At 45.0% G+C, this 21,003-nt stretch overlaps 1 long non-coding RNA gene and 1 pseudogene across 1 annotated transcript; both read left to right on the top strand.

Annotated features, from left to right (window-relative positions):
• Nucleotides 1–439: 439 nt before the first annotated feature.
• Nucleotides 440–1,866, top strand: LOC142572036 (uncharacterized; annotated as a pseudogene).
• A 4,678-nt stretch (nucleotides 1,867–6,544) lies between these two features.
• Nucleotides 6,545–13,531, top strand: LOC142576507 (uncharacterized). Its single transcript, XR_012826858.1, has 3 exons — nucleotides 6,545–6,948; nucleotides 9,331–9,444; nucleotides 11,820–13,531. It is a non-coding gene; the product is annotated as an uncharacterized LOC142576507 (long non-coding RNA).
• Nucleotides 13,532–21,003: the final 7,472 nt, after the last annotated feature.

Raw genomic sequence — 21,003 nt, 5'->3', positions numbered from 1 at the left:
TCTCACTGTCTTCTTTTTTTTTTCGAGTTTTTTGCGCTAAAAAGCAACAAGTAAGCACCAACTCGGCCAAGAAGAAGTTATCCTCAAGTAAACATGTCCGCAATAGAGATTAGTAAGAGGCGATTGGAAAATTGGTGAAAGAAAAGTAGGGAAACGACAAAAAACGGAGGCGTACAAAAACAAAGTTCACAATAGGTGGTCAGAAATTTTGGTTATGGGACTTCATCGTGTGGTTTTCTTTTGTTTTGTTTTGTTTTTCCTTTTTAACCTACGTAGGATATTAGGCAATATAATAGCAAGAGCTTGGTGGCGCAAACCACCGCCCCGTTCCAAAGGGGACGCCCATAACATCCATACACCCATGAAGGGATTGATGGACATCTGCGGCAAAGAGGGAGATATGTAAGGTTTAAAGTTTAGTAACGAAAAATCGGCAGTCATGATTTTTAATGATAATCAGGGCGGCGAGCATAGGATATATGAGGTTACGCTGGAGGTAGTGGATAAGTACAAATATCTTGGCGTGTGGGTAAATAATGGTGCTGAGTACCAGTTGGAACACGAAACTGATGTAACGAATAAAGGTAGCAGAAATGCAGCTGTGATGAAAAATAGGGCATTGTGGAATTACAATAGGTACGAGGTGTTGAAGGGTCTGGAAAGGGGTGATGGTCCCTAGCCTGACTTTCGGCAATACGGTTCTGTGCATGAGATCAGAGATTAGAGGAAGGTTAGAAATTAAACAACGAGGGGTTGGTAGCCTTGCTTTAGGAACACGCGGAAATACACCAAATGAGGGGGTGCAGGGTGACATGTGATGGGCATCATTCAAGGGCAGGGAAGCTAGAAGCAAGATAGAATTTGAGAAGCGATTGAAAGAAATGGCGGGAAAGCGGTGGGCAAGGAAAGTTTTCAGTTACTTGTACAGGAGGAATGTTGACACAACATGGATAAAAGGAGCCGCACTCTTAAACAAATGCACACCCTTTGAGATTATCTTGCCACACAATGATAATCGTCATCTGTCTCGCTTGCGTTTTCTTTCTTGAAAACGCTGCGCTCGCTACTTTCCTGTCGAGAATGCTCTGTCATGCTGATAACGCGCATACCGTTCCTGACCTGGAAGTACCGCGCTCGCAGCGTTAATCAAAGGAAATGCGGACAAGACAGATAACAATCATTGTTGTGTGGCAAGATACGACCCAAAGGGTGTAATTTTGCTTAAGAGTGCCGAAAACTGTCACGCAAATATTTGGACAGCAGCAGGGAAGCAAGCCAAGAAACATCGGTTAAGAAAAATGTTAAAGAAACAGAATTGCCATTTGTTGCGGGTGTTGGTAAACTGAAAGCATATTTAGCGCCAGCAAACAAGGACGGAAGGGAGACGCATTAGCGCATTGTGTTGTCGTCTCCCTTCCGTCCTTGTTTGCTGGCGCTAAATATGCTTAAAGAAACAGAGATGAGTCCGTGGACAATTGGAATGGAGACGAAATCACCACTGGGAACATACAGAACTTTCAAGCAGGAAATTTCCAAAGAAAATATATTCGATAATTCTAGGGTAAACGCTTTGTTGTTTGACGCCAGGACAAGAGTATTTCGGACTAAGACGTACCAAGTCAAGTACGAAGGGATAGACGCGTTATGCAGTGCGTGTGGAGAGGAAGAGGAAACGGCTGGATACCTGATACTTTTCTACAAAGGGTTTCACCCTTTACAGAACGCGCGCCCCGTCGTTCGAAATGACGGGGCGGACTTTTTCAAAGCATTGGGCTTTAGGGACAATGGAGAAAAATAGACTTGAGGCGAGTAGAAATAACCAAACGGAGGTCATCTTATTTGTGGCTAAGATCAAAGCAAGAGTGAAATTTCGCCCTCCACTAAGTAAAAAAATATATTATACACGGCTAGCTGACGTGTGCCGCCGCCCCATTCAAAGGGTTCAGCCTTATCCATCCATACATCCTGTTACTAAGGGGCGGTTGGAAGTTTGGTGGCACAAAAGTAGGGAGATCACGAACAACCGAAGCTTACAAAAACAAAGTTCCCTGTAGTGGTTAAGAAAGCCTGATGCTCGGAATTCCGGTCTTTTTATTTTATTGTCTTTCTTCGTTGATTTTTTTAAAATATAGGCACGACATTCTGCAATATGGCGACAACAGCCTTGCGGCGCCACCCGCCGCCCCGTTTCACAGAGGACGCTCATGACATTCATCCATCCATCCATACGGCGCCAGCTGAGGCCGCGGTAGAAGGCCGACCGCGCGAGATCTTAACGTGGGCACTTGCTCTTTTTTAACGTTTTTCGGAGCATTTTTCAAAGTCAAGAGGGAAGGTGCAGCGCCCAGATCCTTCACAAACACGTGTGGGCGCTCGCTCGCGCACACATAGGAGTGTTAATTACGTACACGCCTGTAGCTCTAGTCCGGAGCCGTCGCTGCGCCGGCTACGCTCAGGCTAGGCGTACGGCCACTTCTTCAACGCCTACCCCCTCCCCCGTTATACCCGTGCTTTTTACTCTTTGCGCCTTCGCGACACGACGGAGAGGGTTTGCAAGGAAACGTGGGAAACCTCCCAGGCGAGCGCGAAGCAGTGCACGAAGCAGATCTGCTTCGTGCACTGCTTCGTGCACTGCTTCGCGCTCGCCTGGGAAATGGATTTATGAAAATGGATTTAGAGTTCCTTTAGAACTCCTAATGAGTTCCTATGGAGTCAAAAGGGACTCTATAGGAACTCGCGATCTATAGAGTCGTCTGCCTAGAATCTCTATAAGAAGTCTATAGAAACCTTTCTATAGAAACAAGTCATTTCACACACAATAGATGTGCAATAGAGGGTGTATTGACGTCCTATGTACTGAATTCTATAAAGTAATTTTTATAGAATGTCTTTAAAACTTCTAACGCGACCTGTCTATAGAATGGCTCTCCATTCGTTCTCTATAAATGTTCTATAGAGAGTGTATTGATATCATATGTACTAAATTCTATAAAATAATGTCTATAGAAAGTTTTTAACACTTCTAATGCGGCTTTTCTATAGACTGACTCTCCATTCACGCTCTATAAGCAGTCTATAGAGGGTTTATTGTCATCATATGTACAATATTCTATAAAATAATGTCTATAGAAAGTTTTTAACACTTCTAATGCGGCTTGTCTATAGACCGACTCTCCATTCACCCTCCATAAATGTTCTATAGAGGTCGTATTGACATTTTATGTACCAAATTCTATAGAAAATTTTTTATTGAACGTTTTCAGAAACGTTCTATAGAGGTCGTATTAACATCTTATGTGCCAAATTCTACAGAAAAAATGTTTATAGAACCTTTTCAGAACTTCTAATGCGGCCTGTCTATAGAATGGCTCTACATCCACCATAATAATTCTATAGAGGTCGTGTTGACATCTTATGCACCAAATTCTATAGAAAAATTTATAGAACGTTTTCGGAACTTCTAATGCGGCCTGTCTCTAGACTGGCTCTCCATTCCCGTTCTAAAAATGTGCCATCATATGGCATATGTACTGAGTTCTATAAAGGAACGTTTATAGGACATTAAAGAAGCTAAAGTGCGGCCTGTCTAAGAACGGCTCTATATTTTCACTCTATAAACAGTACCCAGTATCCAGTGCATCGCTGGATTATGGGTCCAGTGCCGCGCGCTGGATGCATGGGGCGCTGGGCAAGCGCGGCGTACTGGGAGGCGCTGGTTACTGATGCGAAAAACAGCTCTAGCGCGTTAAATACGCGGTGCCTAGACACCGTATGCATTTTTTGAATAGAGAAAGCAACAGAGAGCGTTTTAGTGCAATGAAAAACGAAAAAAAGAACATGTAAAAACAGAAGTGCTCTGACCAGGATTCGATCGTCGCACCTGCAGATCCCCAGCCTGGATCACTACCGCTACGCCACGCCAGCATACGATCACGGGCGGCTAATTTAGCATACCAAAATTGAGAAGCACTTTTAGTTTCACAGAGAGAAGTCTTGCACAGACGTGGTAGATGCGCTATCGCCCAGCAACTAAAACTCACGCCTGTACCACAAAGAAAAATTTGCTTTCCATATTCAATAGTGTGCTCGGAAGTGCCATAACATCGACTTTCACTTGCGATCGGTATTTTAACTTCGAAAAAAGTCCTAAATGAACCACCGACCCGGGACGCTGCATGAATGGGCTATTACTGCCGATTTCGATAGCCGTTTCTTGTTGTTCACGCGAGGGGTATGCTATGTTTTCTTAGTTCAGTGATGTATTTCAGTCTACACGTCTGTCTAGTCATATATCTTCGTCAGAGAAGCGCAGGCTAGTGCTGGGAGCCTTCGGCGACAGCACATATACCTGCGTTTATGACGCGTCACATCGGCGCTCCTCACTTCTTGTGCTGGCACTGTAGACATGAAAAAATTGTTTATTTGAAAGCACCGATGCGAAATCTGAAATATAAAGTAATTTATCCTTGTTAGACTCCTTGATTCTTGAGGTTAGACGCGCCGATAGCGTGCAGACGGACTCGGCGGATACGCTATGCCTAAGCTTCGGTGGGGACTGATCTCGGCGCGGGTAGCTGGCGAAAGCTAAAATGTGTGTATTTGAGCCTCAGAACTCTTTTTAGTACAATAGGGAAAGTGGAAGCGCACGAATCGCCTCAGCCTTGTTATCGGTGCGATAATATCAAGCAGCGGTAGGCTTCGAACTCGGGGTCTGTTCGAGCGCGTCTGAACGACTTCTGGATTTCATGTCCACTCCACAACACTGCGACAATGGCGATAACTCCCAATCATATGTTACGTGCGAACTACTAAAAAAGCGGCATCCTCTGCGTTTGCATGGTTTCGTTCAAGAATTTAGCTATCCGCTTTGTCAAAAGGCAAAATGCAAAAAAACGAAAGTGATTTTCATTGCCACATGTGCAGGAATAAACAAGGCAGCTCACGCACCTTTATTCCATGCTGCGACACGAAATAGTTCTATGACCCTAAGATATAGCGTTATTTAGGACAAGAGACTAGTATGAAGTAATGAAATTGTATAAAGCATTTAATATTGAGCAGCGCTCGTCCTTGCGTACTGGAGCCAGCGCGGCACAAACACAACCAGCGGTTTCCAATGCGACCGTCTCTTCCAGTGTGACCCAGCTCTCTTATCCAGCGTTCTCACTGGTCTCGAGTGAGTCCCAGCGAGCGCCAGCGTACCCAGTGCGATCCAGTGCTTAAAAAAAAATAATAACAACGCGCTGATTTCACACTGGAAGGCACTGGAAGACGCTGGTTCTTGCAATCGGCATTTCCGAGGTTTTTTACTAGGAAGTAGGAGCATCGTTAAAAAGACACTCATTGACGAAGGCAAACATCACAATAATCGAAATTAGGAAAACCAAAGAAATATAACGGAAGCGCGCATTGTGGTTTATATCGCATATGCAGGCAAATCACAAAGATGTATACCGAGAAACACTAAGCAAAACTGCGCCTTAGCAATCGCGTCATATCTATTTGCTGGCATGCAGTGACTGCAGCACTTGGGGCGGAAACACATCGAACGCCGCCGCACATTTCTGGCACACACCACTCAAATGCGACAAATGCACGCTGCAGAAACGATTTCTTTTTTCAAGGAATCTTGAAAAGTCACGGACCACATGACCGCGATCCGCGCATGATAAGCACATCGCCACGAAAGCAAGATAGGGAATAATAATAATAATATTTGGAGTTTTACGTGCCAAAACCCCTTTCTGATTATGAGGCACGCCGTAGTGGAGGACTCCGGAAATTTTGACCACCCGGGGTTCTTTAACGTGCACCTAAATCTAAGCACACGGGTGTTTTCGCATTTCGCCCCCATCGAACTGCGGCCGCCGTGGCCGGGATTCGATCCCGCGACCTCGTGCTCAGAAGCCCAACACCATAGCCACTGAGCAACCACGGCGGGTAAGATAGGGAACACATAAGCGTAACCTGTGCCTCACGGGTAAAATTAAAAATCATCGTATATAAATTATGTTGCTGTGCGACGGACACAAGCGCACGGAAACATCACACACTGCACATGTGTACCTCCGAGGTTGTGTGGACAATTTCTGGGCTACATTTAAACGACAGCAGGAAGTTACTTCAATGAGAAACGAAGTGAGGGCGCATGTAGTGCAGGTAACGGCTGCGCATAAAGTCAGTTAAGGTTTTAAGGCCAGTGACCGAGGTTGAAATCGTTAAAATCACACCCCAGCAATAGCTTACGCAGGGTAAATTGTCCGGATCTTGAAGGCCATGCTTTTTGCTGACTACATGTGGCATAAGCGATTCAAAAGCAAGAATACTTCATGTAATTTATTTCTGCCCTAAACTATAGCACACAATATGAGCATGTCAATGTTTTTTCTTGTCTAGCAACATATGTATGTAGTTCGGCCCAAAACGGCACAAAACCTGCTGTAGTGGGTATTATTGTAGAAATCACGGAGGCCACAACAGCCGCACTATTATACAGACGGCGCTGGCAGCGTCGGTATTTTCGTATTCAACGCGACAGGTAGAATACGAAGATACGGCGTGTTGTAATTGCTCCGTCTTCAACGGTTGTTGTGCGAGCTGCATCGATGTGTTTGTTTGATCGTGTGTTATTAGGTTTGCTGTAATGAAATGAGACGTAGTTCACGAGCACGAAAGTGCCAGAAGATGGCTTGAGTCTCGCTGTAAGCACGCCGTATGCGTGGCGCGCCAGCTAAATGTGGACCAACGATTTTCATGCCGTGGAGTGCGTTCCCTTTGTCTCCGCTGGTTGTCGTGGAAAGCTTGCTGGACGGCGCAAAGAAGTAATGCGTATTATTAGCGTGCCTCAGCTCGTCCACTACCCAGCGGCTTGTTTGCTGCAAGTAACATCGCAGACGCATCACTGGAAACTTGGAGAGCGCCTTTCGACCTCGCCGTACTGTTGAAACGGTAAGCAATCGTGCTCGCCAACTACACGTGCGTTCATCCGTGTTGTGTGTGCTTCCCGTGTCTGTATAGAGTGCCTCGCGAACGTAGCAAGTGGAACACCCACGTCAACAGTGAACCCTGTGCTGATACTTGCTACGCGCTGGTTGTAAAAATTGTGTACGCAACTCTATTGCCACAGTGCGGAATTGATAATCCTGATAAGCGTTTGCTTCCGCTGAGAAAAGTTTCGGAAATCGTGTTCACCTTGTGCAGCTGTGCGTGAGCTCCCGCCTGTCTGCTAAAGTTGCATAGTAACGACCCGTCTACCTCTTCATCGATTCTTTCTTCAATGACGTTTCCTCACTTATAAATGCTTCGACGTTGTGCACAATCTCTGCTTACGAGGTTTTTGGCTAACGAACAGTTCTAGGGAAAAAATGTAAGCCAATCACAGCTTGCTACTAGTACAGCTTTATTTCCAAGACAAGATGTGTTGACATAACTGACTTAACTAAACATGACAGGGGAACGTTGCCTATACTAAGTAATGGAAAAAACATTAAGATTAGATTGTAATCTGCTGCTACGGCGCGTCCAAAACATTATTTGATGTAGAGGTCCCTATGGACGTCAGACTCTGGAGTTTTGCAAGATGCGTAGCGCCACCTGCCTTTGCGAGGATGCAGTAATTGAGTAGTGCGACGCCCGACTCCCTTGCTATGTTGCCTATGCAGCTAGCGACTGCGAAACAACGATTTAACTAGATTTTGGTCCATATGGCGAGTGTTTTGTGCATTTAACACACAGACAGAGAGCTATGAATTTCAACGCTAGTCGGACACGCCGCCGAACTGCCATAAAGCGCTTACTGGCTCGCTCTTCTGACTGATGGGGGAAACGACGGCAACCGCGATAGCTCCGCGCGCTACGAAGAAACGCCGCAATCGACGCTACTGTTGTGTTGTAAATTGCCATGAACGTGAAGGACGGAATAACAACGTTTAGTTTTACGGATTTCCATCGCGATCGTATGAAGGGGAAAGGCGAGAGCGCTGGATATGGGCCGTTCAACCTGTTGGGTAATCGGGTTACTTGCATTCCCCACAACACAGCGGCTCGCATGAGAAAGTGCGACAATTTTGTCCTTCTGTAATTGCGTTGCGTAGCTCTGACGAAGGACCGTGGTAATCAAGCGAAAACTCAAGAATCTGCAGCCGCCACTTCGTTGGTAACAGAGAAAAATGACGTTGCGAACCATCCTGCTTATGGGCCATCGATACCTCCATCTTTTAACAGACGTCCGCCTCAGCTTGACTCAACAAGTGGAACGGAGAGATCTGGCAGCTCAGCTTAACCAAACATTTTGGTTCCTTTATGAATCCAAAATTCTGTTCTAGAGCATCGTTGTATCGCGAGCTCATTTCTACTTTCCGTATTTTCTATGTCCTGCGCCGATACAAAACACGCTTCGCAATGTGCTGAGCCCGCTCACTGCGCTTTTCAAACGTGAGCAATAACGTTGCTGTAGGAGCACTGGATGAGTAATTGCAAAGTAATGCGCGTGTGTAAAGAAAAAGAATGTCGCGTTTATTTACATTTATTTGTGCGCGCTTGTTGCTCGAAGCGTCTGCGAAAAGTTCAAATTAAGGGACTGAGCGATGCTGTAGCTCCTGCGAGAAAGAAAGATGCAGCGCGTAGGCACTGTGGGAAGCTTACTTTCGTTATGATCGCACGCTGTTTGCTGCCTTGGAAAACGTTTTCTGTTTGCTGCCCTGGAAAAGGCTATGGAAGGATTTAGTCTCTGTAAATAATTGCGAGACAAAACATTACGATAAAATACATAAATACATAGGCGATACTTAAGTCTTGTGTTCAGGACATATTCAATATGAGCCAATTTGAAATGCTTAGATTTTATGCTGATATGCCTATAAACAAACCTGATGCTCTCTGTACTTGCGAGTTGCAGCACGCCGAAATAACACTTGAGACTTTATTTTACATTGTACACGTACTTGGCCCTGCTGAGCTTCCTTTCCGAAGCGTGGATTGGCGGAAGAAGCTTCCCAGGTCCTTGATTTTTAGGAAACCGTGCCTCAACAGAAACGAAAGAGACGGGTCCTTTGTGGCCTATGCACCTTCGCTTTCGGACAGCTCTCCTTGCACTACTCAGTTAGCGCCAAGGCTGCGATGGGGGCGCTGGTGACGGGTTTTTCCGCAGCGCCGCCTGGGCAGAGTCTGAGGTCTATTGTCATGACATTCGATAATTTCAAGCATTTGCTCTCTTTCCACATTAGTGCAGACATTGTTTTCATGACCCTTTTAGGTGCTGATTGCATGTTTTCACGATATCACAGCTTTATTGTGCCACTGCTATAAGCTAACATGGAACTCATTTTGTAGTGGCGAGGCCGTGACCCACAACATAAACTACAAGATCGAGGAGCCCCCAGAAATGCAGACCCTCTGGATATATGGCTGCAGCAGCATGGCGTGTGATCTGGATGGTCATGCCAGGTGTGTATGAAATGTATGTGTTCCAAAAAGGGGGCTTGGTGTCATTCATGGTGAATTTTGTCAACACATTCCATACTGCAGCTTACTAAAGAGACTAAATATTTATGCAACCTTATTGAACTTGCTACCTATTTGTGTGCAAAGCCATTATGCCCACATTATTGTGTTCTGTATAAAACTATACCTAACCTTTCCTGATGTTTAGTATTTCTTTTGCGTAAGTTGCTTACCTGCAAGTTAAATATAATTTTTGCTTTGTACGTAGTGTATTTATGACTTTTTATTGTGGTTTTATTCTTTGAAAACTATTTCCTATGCTGTACCCCTTATTTGCATAATTTTTTTCTGTTTGTGCTACAATCTCGTGCAGTTTTCTGTGCATGTAGGAATTCAAAGTGTAGTGGACTAAATATGTCACAGGTCTAAGCACATAGTGTGCACACCTTTGTTTATCATTGATATCTTTACAGTTACTTCTTTGTTCCCTTAGTAACAGCCACTGCGAAATACACATTTGGTGAGCTTTAATTTCTTGAAAATTAATATGATGGTCAGTATTTACTATGCTGCATTTACTTCAGTAGTACATAGGCACAGACTGATATGGATACCTTGTGACCTACACAGGATGCCTTTTTTGTTTGTTGCATTAGAAATGGCGGCTCACCCACATGTCTTACTATATATGTGGTATGCCTCATCGATTTCACTTGTCAATTTTTACAGTGGATGAAAACAGATGAACGATTGTAATCCAACATGAAGCCCCGTTGTGGAAATGTACGGCCAAGTTGGATGACCATACTGGTCTTTTGAATGAAATATGGTGGTCTCTTATACACAATCGATACCGGCCAGTTTGCCCGATGTACACTTGACCACATGTGAAAGGGATACAGTACGCTGCCTGTGACACACACGACAATTTTGGTGGTATCTTTCACCGAGCAAGCCTCCCTTGCCTGCTTGCCTTTCTCAATTCTCTTGCACACTGCTGTGCATATAGGCACCCCGACAAGAAAGGCTTGCTTAGATACCACTAAATTTGTCTTGTGTCTGTCAGAGGTAGTGTAGTCTATTCTTGTGATCATGTGTATATTTGGTCAAATGTACATGCAGCAGATTGGCCGGTGCCTCAACACGTGCCTAAGACAGCACCATAATTCACTCCCCGGATCAGTATGTTCGTCCCACTTGACCATGCACCCATGGGACTGGGGCTGCACGCCAGATTTAGACTGTTCATCTGTTTTGTTCAGCTGCGGCAACCAATTGACCAACAAATTCGCTGAGGAATGCCACATAAAAAGACTGGGTCACAATCTGTTTACTGAATTGTCTGCAACCTTCGTAGGAACAAATTTGTTTGTTGCAACTAGTTTTAGGCACGTTATTTCTTGTTAAATTTTCTGCTTGACCTACAGAGCAGTTATGCAATCAATTTTCAAAGAGACATGATTAGTATAATTTTTGTTTTCTGTTTTTCACATGCCATGTTGCAAGAAGGACCCTTTTTAATTAAAACTGAATTAACTTTTCAATTGCAATTGGGAAGTCTTATCATTGCGTTTAGGATACATATCAGTGTACATACCTGTACTAGATTAGAAACTAATTGTTTCAATAACTCAAAAAGCACGAATATACTGTGTCCATTGTATCTGACAGTGACACTGCGACTGTGTTCCAAATACCACTAATTGGCAGTTATCCATCATAATTTGCGAAAACAACTTAAAACATTATTGTTCCCCATACAATGGATACTTACATGCATCATCATGATTGCTCAAGCTCCATGTGAGAAATTTATTATTGGCATATTAAGCATAGTACATACCAACTATGGCTAACAGCGGATGGAATATTAATTTTGTCTAGTGCTCAGCAATAGAAGCCAGTAGGTCATTCCGTTCTTTTCAAAAAATTTGTTTCCTATGCACAGTGTGACGTCTGTATAGGACTCTTAGCTCATGGGTGTTCCTGCTTGCTTATCTTATAAATGGGGAATGTGTTGTCATTGCAAGATGAGATTAATGTGTGACTAGGCTGTTGTCGTTTGGAGATGCTTTTTGTCATCAGCAATGATATTCTACTGCCAGGCACATTGGCTCAGTGCTGATGTCACAGTATCTTGGGAAAGTAAAGATATTGTCAAAAATGATTCTCAAAAGAACTGCCGCTGTTTGGCAGAGTGGTGGGGAGGTGGGGTGTTCTGCCACTTTTCTGTTATAATTTTTTTCTGAAATACTGAAATGAAACTTAGCATAATGCTACAACTATATAGATATTTGTGGCATGTTTGTGCCTGCTAATACATTATGGCTGAATGTTCATTACACCTTTTGAAAATTAATTTCAATTGTATTTTCCAGGCTCCAGCGTCGCCGTTACTAGACGGACCAAATGAGGCCAAAAACTAGCCTTTCCTCGCTCCTTTCCTGGGAAGTGAAATAGCAGGTGATCATGTAAGAATGAACTTGCAACATGTGAGCAGTAGCCAAAGCTCCATACAGGTCATGCTGGTGGTGGAATGATAAGACAAACCGCAATATTTGTTTACTTATTCACTTAATATTTATTTATTCATATCTCGTGAATACTGTGCAGTTTTTCAGCAAGGAATCAGATAAAATAAAGAAATATCATTGCATCAAAGTAAACATGTTATTTGAAAAAGCATAATTCACGTAGCACAGTACCATGATAAGACATTTTCAGACAACTAGTCTGCTTTTGATACGAATTCATGAAAACTGCAAATTTTGAAGAAACAGAGCAGTAAGGTTAACAAATCTTACTCAACTAAAAAATGAGATCACATTTCTGTTGGACCTAATACCATAATTTAATCTGGCAAATGAGAGATACCATATGCTGCTCTAATGTACAATCACTAATTTATGATTAGATGTGCGAAACTCTCAAACATTGCAACAATTTCATGTAAGCTGTAAATTCATATATCAAGTTTGTTGACTTTAGACATAGCAGATGGAGTCTGCAGAACTGTGATATCTCTTTCTGGCACAGAGACGGGGATTAGTAAGCTTCATGGTGTTATTTTTCTTAAACCTGCCAAATAGTTCTTCCTGCAACAAGTTGAATTCTCAAATGCCACAAACTTCAAATTAGTGCTGTGGTTGTCTCAAAAGTATTTCTGTATTTTGGATGTATTTGAGTAGGAAAATTTACAGAATTAACGAACTTGTGCTAGTTCTTCATTTTTTTACAGTTGCAAACTAAGTCCTTTTCCTTCAAGTTTTGCTATTTTCAGCTAATTTTAATAAATATTGATAGTTTTAATGTAAAACTATGATTTAAACATTTTTAAATGTATCAAACCTCATCAAATTTGATTCCATAGTTGCCGAGAAAAACTATTTACTGTTTATGTGCATTACATAGGAGCTCCTGAGCTAAATCTCTTTTTTAGTCGTTGCGTGTGTCGGTCTGGTTTGTATTTCTCACCCTAATTAGAATATTGGCTCTGATCTCAAAATTGTTTCCCTTACAACGAAATACAAGCTTTTAAACTTTGTACGATATATGCTGTACTGCTCTATGATAACCACTGTTTGCCACATTTTTGCAGGGCCTGCGAGTGCTAATTTTACACATAAACATAGACTAATATGCTGTGTGGTTTCGGTATATGGTGTACTTATCTGTGAAAGCCATTATTTGCCACATTTTCACAGCGACTGCCAGTGTTATTTTTGCACTTAAACAAACTAAAATGCTGTGTCGTTTCATCAGGCTGACACAACATTGCAGTGCACATTCATATCAGTCTATTTTCTGGCTTTAGTATCCAACCGTTCAATGTGCACTGCTGGAACAGGCACTCCTTTTGCAGTTTTAATGGTATGGTTTCTTGTCCTAGTCAAGCCTGTTATTGCCAGGTGTCAACTGTAATCAAGTCTGCCACTGATTCTTTTACCTGATGTTTCGCGTGTTTGCACCACCAGCTTGACCTGAGAAGCATGTTGGCAGCTACAGTTTGTGTGTTGCAAGTTCTAGTCTGAAGCGTGTATGTCACATATATGAAGTATGTATCTAGTCTGAAGTGCAATAAAGATTTCAAACTGAATACTTTGTGGTTGTAGCACCAATTATTTTGCCACTGCATTTACTGTAGTCCTTATTGCCTACAGTAGAACTTTGGTAAATTGCAAGTTCTTTACACGTATCGGCCTAGCTTTTATAGGCATTTGCTTGTAGGTACTCGAAAGCAACTGCATAGAAATATTCTATAGGATTTTGTCTTTAGCGTCTCTAAAGCAACTCGATAGAAATATTCTATAGAAATTTGCCTTTAGCATCTCTAAAGCAACTCGATAGAAATATTCTATAGAAATTTGCCTTTAGCATCTCTAAAGCAACTCGATAGAAATATTCTATAGAAATTTGCCTTTAGCATCTCTAAAGAAACTCGATAGAAATATTCTATAGAAATTTGTCTTTAGCATCTCTAAAGAAACTCGATAGAAATATTCTATAGAAATTTGTCTTTAGCATCTTTAAAGCAACTCGATAGAAATGTTCTATAGAAATGCGTCTTTAGAGTTCCTATAAGAATGCGGTGGCCAAATAACTTTTGAAACTCTATAGGAAAATTCTATAGGTAATCAAAATAAACACAATAGAGTTCTATAGAGAACATTCAAAAGACTTTCTAAAAAAACACATTAAAAATTTTTGTAAGGGGAGCTCTCGCTTTCGCCTTCACCGCCGGCACCGCAAGACTTCGCGATGTCTGACCCTTCTCGCAAAAGTGAGGAAAGTCAACCGTCGCCAGACGCGGTGGTGCTGGCGACATCGCGAGAATCGAGCATGATTGATGTATATAGAGTGTCGTGCGCGTAGAGTAGAGTGTAGAGTGTCAGCGTGCGCTCTACCTTCTTTCTTTGCAACGCGCGCATGCTGCTTAAACTGAGCGTTTGCGCTGTTTCCTTGTCCGCACATGACGCTGCCGTTCAGCGCAACTGAGAGGAAATGTCGATGTCGCCGCCTGGAGTTTCAATATAATTGCTATCGCGATAGGAAATGGTGGGTGTAGGGGCCAAATACAATATGATTATGAGGCACGCAGTACCAGAGCACTCCAAAATAGTTATGGCAACCACAATGTTCTCTAACGTGCACCTCAATATAAGTACACCAGCGATTGCGGCAGGTTTCTGTGGGCAGGTGATGCTACGTCTTCTTTCACGCCATATTACGCCGGCGAAATGCACAGACGAAAGCAAGCGTCGACACTAGCAGGCGAAACTGCTTTCAAATTGGCTGCTTTGGTGAGCCAGCTTTGAAACTGGCTCGCAAAATGATGATCATATACATGTATATATACATATTATATATATATATATATATATATATATATATATATATATATATATATATATATATATATATATTCCAGCACATGGCGATCTTTTCATTTTTTCACTTTTGCAACCCACGTGAAAGTAGCGGAAGTATGTCTGCAGAAAAAAAATTAAATGTAACCGCATTTGAGAATAAATAGGCACCAGCATGCCATTTGCTTCTCGTACACCTTAGGCCGCCATTTCCTAATCAGTAGAAGATCATATACCAGCGCAAAAGCATTCTTTCCTCGCCTAGCTAATACAAGCCGCAGTAACAGTATCAGAGCGCCCGAAAGCCTCCCGGACGAATGAATAGCCCTCGGTCGTGAGTACTGCGGTGCTTTGATGGCCCAGAGTGGTGCTTTATCACGTCCATAAATTAGTGTTGTCGGCGTCCGCACGCAGTTTTCATAAGGAACTACGCAGATCGAAACATTCTGTTTTAAAATTTTCTACTCACCTCCCGGAGAAACCACCGCATGTTTAGACACTTCGTATAGAAAGCTTTCTATTGCACTACAAAATATATCGATCCTTGAAAAGCGGTAGACAGCTCTATCCCAAGGTTGTTGTTTTAGAGCGCAGCTCCCGTTCCTGCGGCGAGCATTGGCCTCGGCGTAACCGAGCGAACGAGCACAACAGTGAAATACGAAAGAGCGAATGCGGAGCTGGACATGAATGACGCGAGCCGCGAACGGCGGAGACCAATGAGAGTATCCACTTCAGTGACGTGCGCGCGGGAAACTGGTGCATGCGAGCACACTCGACCGCTCGCTGCGTACTTGCATCTGGTCTCAGCCGGAGAGCTCGCTTCGTACTAATGTCTGCTTGCGTCAGCCCTCACTCCCGTTTGTTTGCTTTCCTGGGTTTGGTCTTGTTCGCGCTTGTTTCAATTTTCATGGTTTGAGATTTTTTTTTTTTTACAATGATGAGTCTAAACCGAGCCGTCCTGATGGAAGGGCTCTTGGAGACAGTGTGTCATATCCAATTCAGTGAGACAAGATGGAGCGTGAATAGAAGGACGCGGAGGCGACACACAGTACCTTATTCTCCTTGACTTTGAAATGCGGTGACGCTGCAACAGAAGAGAGCACATCAACATGATTATGATCAGTGACAACGACGCCGTCATCTTTATCAGAGATGACTGCCCTAGATGAGAATTCCTGCTCTAGATGGCTGGCTATCAGACGCTCTAACATACAGGCATCAGCCTTTTTTTAGTCTAGAGTGCCGTTACCACTAAGATTATTATTATTATTATTATTATTATTATTATTATTATTATTATTATTATTATTATTGTTATTATTATTATAATTATTATTATTATTACTACTACTACTACTACTACTACGACCACATTGATTGTGTTGAACCCAGCGCGACCCATAATTCAGAATATTTCTGGAGTTTCGTGCGCTCTCACTGTTGTAAAAGAGTGCCAAAGCTGTTCCCTTTCTTGATGAAAATGGTGATGTCTCGAACACTGCTGATGCCTTTGCAGAACATTTCTGTTCGCTATATGGTGTGAAATATGCTTCAAGTAACCTTCCTTCTCAGTCTGGCATGTTGTGTACGCTATCAGTCAATGAAAGCCTTGTTTTCAAGTGTAAGAAGTGCCTCAAACCTTCCTTTCTTGTGGTGCTGATGGTATTTCTTCCGCAGAGCTTAAGACGCATGTAAGCATACTTGTTCCCTGTTCTCACAAGCATCTTCAATATTTCCCTAAAGTCTAGTACGTTTTCTAGCACTCGGAAGGTAGCATGGACATTGCCCATGTACAAATCAGGTGCTAGATGAGTGAGTGAGTGAAGAAACTTTATTGCAGGTCCGGCGAGGACGCGAACTCGTCGCGCACCCGGCTAGTCCCACGTCGGGACCGGTAGGTCTAGCCCACCGGCCCGGTCGCGGGCACGCCGGACAGCCAGGATTTGCTTTTCTAGAGCGGGGCTAAGCAGAAGCGAGTCCTTGATGAACGTGGGGTATGTCGACCCGCACTCCCAGAGCATGTGCGCTAGAGTAGAGGTCTGCCCGCAGGAGGGGCAGGCGTCGTCGCGATACACGTCCGGGTAAGCCTCGTGGAGAACGGACAGACACGGATATGTGCTGGTCTGCAGAAGCCTAAGCGAAACGGCTTGCGCCCTATTGAACTGGGGGTGAGGGGGTGGAAAGATCGTTCTAGACATGTAGAAGAATTTAATAATCTCGTTGTGAGTAGCGGGAGCGTCCCTGTGGCCGTAGGGAGGAGCGGAGTCGGTGCTTCTTGCAGAGGAAGCGCGGTCGGTGAGGTCACGCGCAGCCAAGTGAGCAGACTCATTGAGGTTCGGAGGAGCACCCTCGACCGATTCTACGCGAGCGGGAAACCAGTGGATTGAATGATGCGTGAGAGCATATCGACTCGAGCTGCTAAGAAGACGAGCAGCTTGCTTGGCGATGCAACCCTTATGAAAAGCCCTAACTGCACTTTTGGAGTCGCTATATATCTCGGACCCACGACCATCTAGCAGGGCGAGGGCGATGGCGTCTTGCTCGGCGACTTCCGGGTCTGAAGTGCGAATGGAGGCGCTGTTGGAAATCTTGCCGCTGGAGTCAACCACAACGATGGCAAAGGTCTTCCCATCGCTGTACTCCGCGGAGTCGACGAAGCTTGCTCTAATGTCTCGTTGCTTGATCTGTTTGAGGATGGCTGCTGCACTGGCCTTGCATCTGCCCTCGTTATGGATGGGATGGACGTTTCGGGGCACAGGGGCCACTTCGAACTTGTCTCGAATGCACCTAGTGATCGGAGTGGCCATCTGGAATCCCGCAGGGTGGTAACCCAGCTCTTCGAGGATGTGTTTACCTGCCGCTGTGGTGCTCAGGCGAGTGAGTTGCGCGCGTTCTTCGGCTTCGGCAATGTCCTCGGCAGTGTTATGCACCCCCAGCTTGAGGAGATCCTGGGTATGGGTCCTGATGGGTAGCCCGAGAGCCCTCTTGACCCCTTTGCGGATGAGAGCGTTGAGCTTGTCTCGCTCCGCTCTCCCCGCAGGGGCGTCTGCGTCAGCAGGCGTTTGGCGTGTTGCGACACCACGGACCCGAGCACACTAGGGTTGGACCCTCCCGCGTGTAGCCGTGCGCGGCTTAGCCGTGTCTGGGGAAAAGGGGATCCTGGGGGTTGAGCCGATGCTGGGTGTTTGGACCTTTAAGGCCCCCCGGCGGAGGCAACACACCTCTTCGGCCTCGGCTTCACATAGACGGCACCCCGGACTGACCCACCCGGGGGAAACCGGCAGTCGCCTTTTCCTGTCCTCCTCTCCAATCTTCGTCTTTCTCTCTCGCCTTTTTCATCTTTCCTGTCTTCTCTTCACTTCTGCTAACTTCCTAGTCTCCCGGCGGCAAGGGTTAACCTTGTGTAGCTAGCCAGCCTTGGTTATGCTGTATTTGGTTATAGCAGCGATGTACGGCTGGCGTTGGCAGGGTTTCTCTAGCAGGAACTCCTGTCACGTCCCCCTGTTGGGCTCCATGGTGGGTGGTCGGCATCGCGGCCGAAAACCCTACTGTACTCATGGAAAACGCTTTTCCTAAACTCCCTGATCGCCCTCACAAACGAGGGCGCACCAAAGATCTCTTTCAGTTTTTCGGACGACAAGTCCAGAACTTTCCCAGATATCATGTAATCCACTCAGAAAACCCAGACAAACTAGTGCGTAACATTTCACCGTTCCTTGTTTCGAAGTCTTTAACTGAAGCTTTTGGAACAGGATATAAGGCGTCGAGAATGACAAGTGGTGATCTTCTCTTGGAGCTCCACGATAAGAATCAGTACGAGAAACTGCCGAAACTTGTCTCATTTGGGGAGACCCAAATAACAGTTACTCCGCACCGAACCATGAACACCACACGCGGCGTTGTCTCGGACGATGACATGCTAGAGCTCACTGAAGCTGAACTCTTGGAGGGTTTCAGTGAACAGAATGTCATAAATGTAAAGCGAATTAAGATCAGGCGAGACGGTAAAGAGATCAATACGAAACACCTGATACTCACTTTCGGTTCAAGTGTCCTCCCCGAGTCCGTCGAGGCCGGTTATATCAAACTTCGTGTTAGGCCATACGTGCCCAATCCTCTCAGATGCTTTAAGTGCCAAAGGTTCGGCCACAGTTCACAGAACTGTCGAGGCCGGCTGACATGTGCCAAGTGCAGTGACAAAGAACATTCCTCCGAAACGTGCCAGAACACTCCACATTGTGTCAACTGTGAGGGCGAGCATGCCGCATACTCGCGCGCCTGCCCGTCCTGGAAAAAAGAAAAAGAAATTGTGACCATAAAAGTAAAAGAAAATATCACTTTCAAAGAGGCACGGAGGCGGGTGTCATACCTGTCTAAGAGCAGCTTTGCCGATGTGGCGCGTAAGGGGGCAGCGTCACAACGGCCTCCGGCGGCTGTCCGACCCACAAGCAGTGAGTCGGCAGTTACGCCATCTGCCCCCGCGGCGGTCGCAGCTAGCGCTGCTCCGTCAACAGAGCAGGGGGGACCATCGACCCCGAAGGTGGGCGCAGCAGAGGGTGCCCCAATCTCCCCGGCCCCTCCCAGCGCTGGCAACAGCCGGCGCAGCCAAATCCCGCAGGGTGCCCCATCGACCTCCGGGCTGGTGGGCGCAGGGGTCTTGCCCTCCAAGGCGGGACCCTCTCGGGAAACTTCTCGCTCGCAAGAGCAGGTGTCCGGCGCCTCACAAGAGGCAATGGACACTACACCTATTCTCAAGGCGCACCAAACGCCTAAGGAGCGTCGAGAATCGCTCGAACGCTTCAGAAAGAACAAAACACCTATTACAGGGCCTCGAAAGGGCTCTGTAATATAAGGCATCCACTCCGTTTCCGTAAACACAGCACCAATTTACCTTAAGCATGGATACACAAATAATTCAATGGAACATCAGAGGTCTCCTTAGAAACCTTGATGATTTGCAAGAACTCATCCACAAACATAATCCAAAAGTGCTGTGTTTACAGGAAACACACTTAAAATCTAAACACACAAACTTTCTCCGTACTTATGTTACGTTTCGCAAAGATCGCGATGATGCCGTCGCATCATCGGGTGGTGTTGCGATTCTTACTCATAGAAGTATTGCGTGTCAACCTTTACAGCTACAAACGCCCCTTGAAGCAGTGGCGGTTCGAGTTGTCCTACTAAACAAACTCATCACCATTTGCTTCCTTTACATACCCCCGCATTACCAACTGAACAAACATGAATTTCACTCCTTGATCGATCAATTGCCAGAACCTTATGCTGTTCTTGGCGATTTCAATGCGCACAGCTCCCTGTGGGGCGACTCTCGTATAGATGCGCGAGGTCGCCTTATTGAACAGTTACTTTTTTCTTCCGGAGCGTGCCTTCTCAACAAGAAAGAACCCACGTATTACTCTCTTGCAAACCGATCCTTTTCGTCAATAGATCTTAGTATAGTCTCCCCGTCTGTACTGCCTGAACTTGAATGGGAAGTTACCGACAACCCTTACGGTAGCGACCACTTCCCTATACTGCTAAGATCATATAAAGAAAACGAATATCCACCATACGCTCCTAGGTGGAAGATTGAGACAGCTGATTGGGAGAAATTTCGATCTCTAACTAGTATCTCATGGGCTGACCTGTCTTCGTTAGGAATTGACGCTGCAGTCGAGTTTTTTACAGCATTCATAATAGATGTCGCATTTAAATGCATATCAGAAGTAAAAGGCTTGGCCTGCAAACGGCGTGTCCCATGGTGGAACGACGATTGTAGGATCGCTCGTAAAAAACAGAACAGGGCGTGGGGGTTGCTACGCGCTTCTCCCACTGCAGAGAATCTAGTTAACTTTAAAAAAGTAAAATCCGAAGGCAGGCGAACCCGCCGACAGGCCAGACGAGAAAGTTGGCAGAAGTTTCTATCGAGTATTAACTCGTTCAGAGATGAGGCGAAAGCCTGGAACAGGGTCAATAGGATAAGAGGGCGACAAGCACATGCACTCCCTTTGGTAAACACACAAGGCGATACCCTACAAGATCAGGCGGACTCACTTGGGGAGCACTTTGAGAGCGTGTCAAGTGCCAACCATTACTCGCAATCCTTTCTGAAACATAAACAAATAGAAGAATGTAAGCCACTCATGAGAAAATGTCAACAGAATGAACCATACAACTGTCCTTTTAGCATTGC

This window comes from Dermacentor variabilis, chromosome 1, assembly GCF_050947875.1.
Source record: "Dermacentor variabilis isolate Ectoservices chromosome 1, ASM5094787v1, whole genome shotgun sequence".
Taxonomy (NCBI): Eukaryota; Metazoa; Arthropoda; class Arachnida; order Ixodida; family Ixodidae; genus Dermacentor; species Dermacentor variabilis.
The sequence above is the reverse complement of the archived record's forward strand: the minus strand, read 5'-3'. Positions and strand labels throughout refer to the sequence as shown.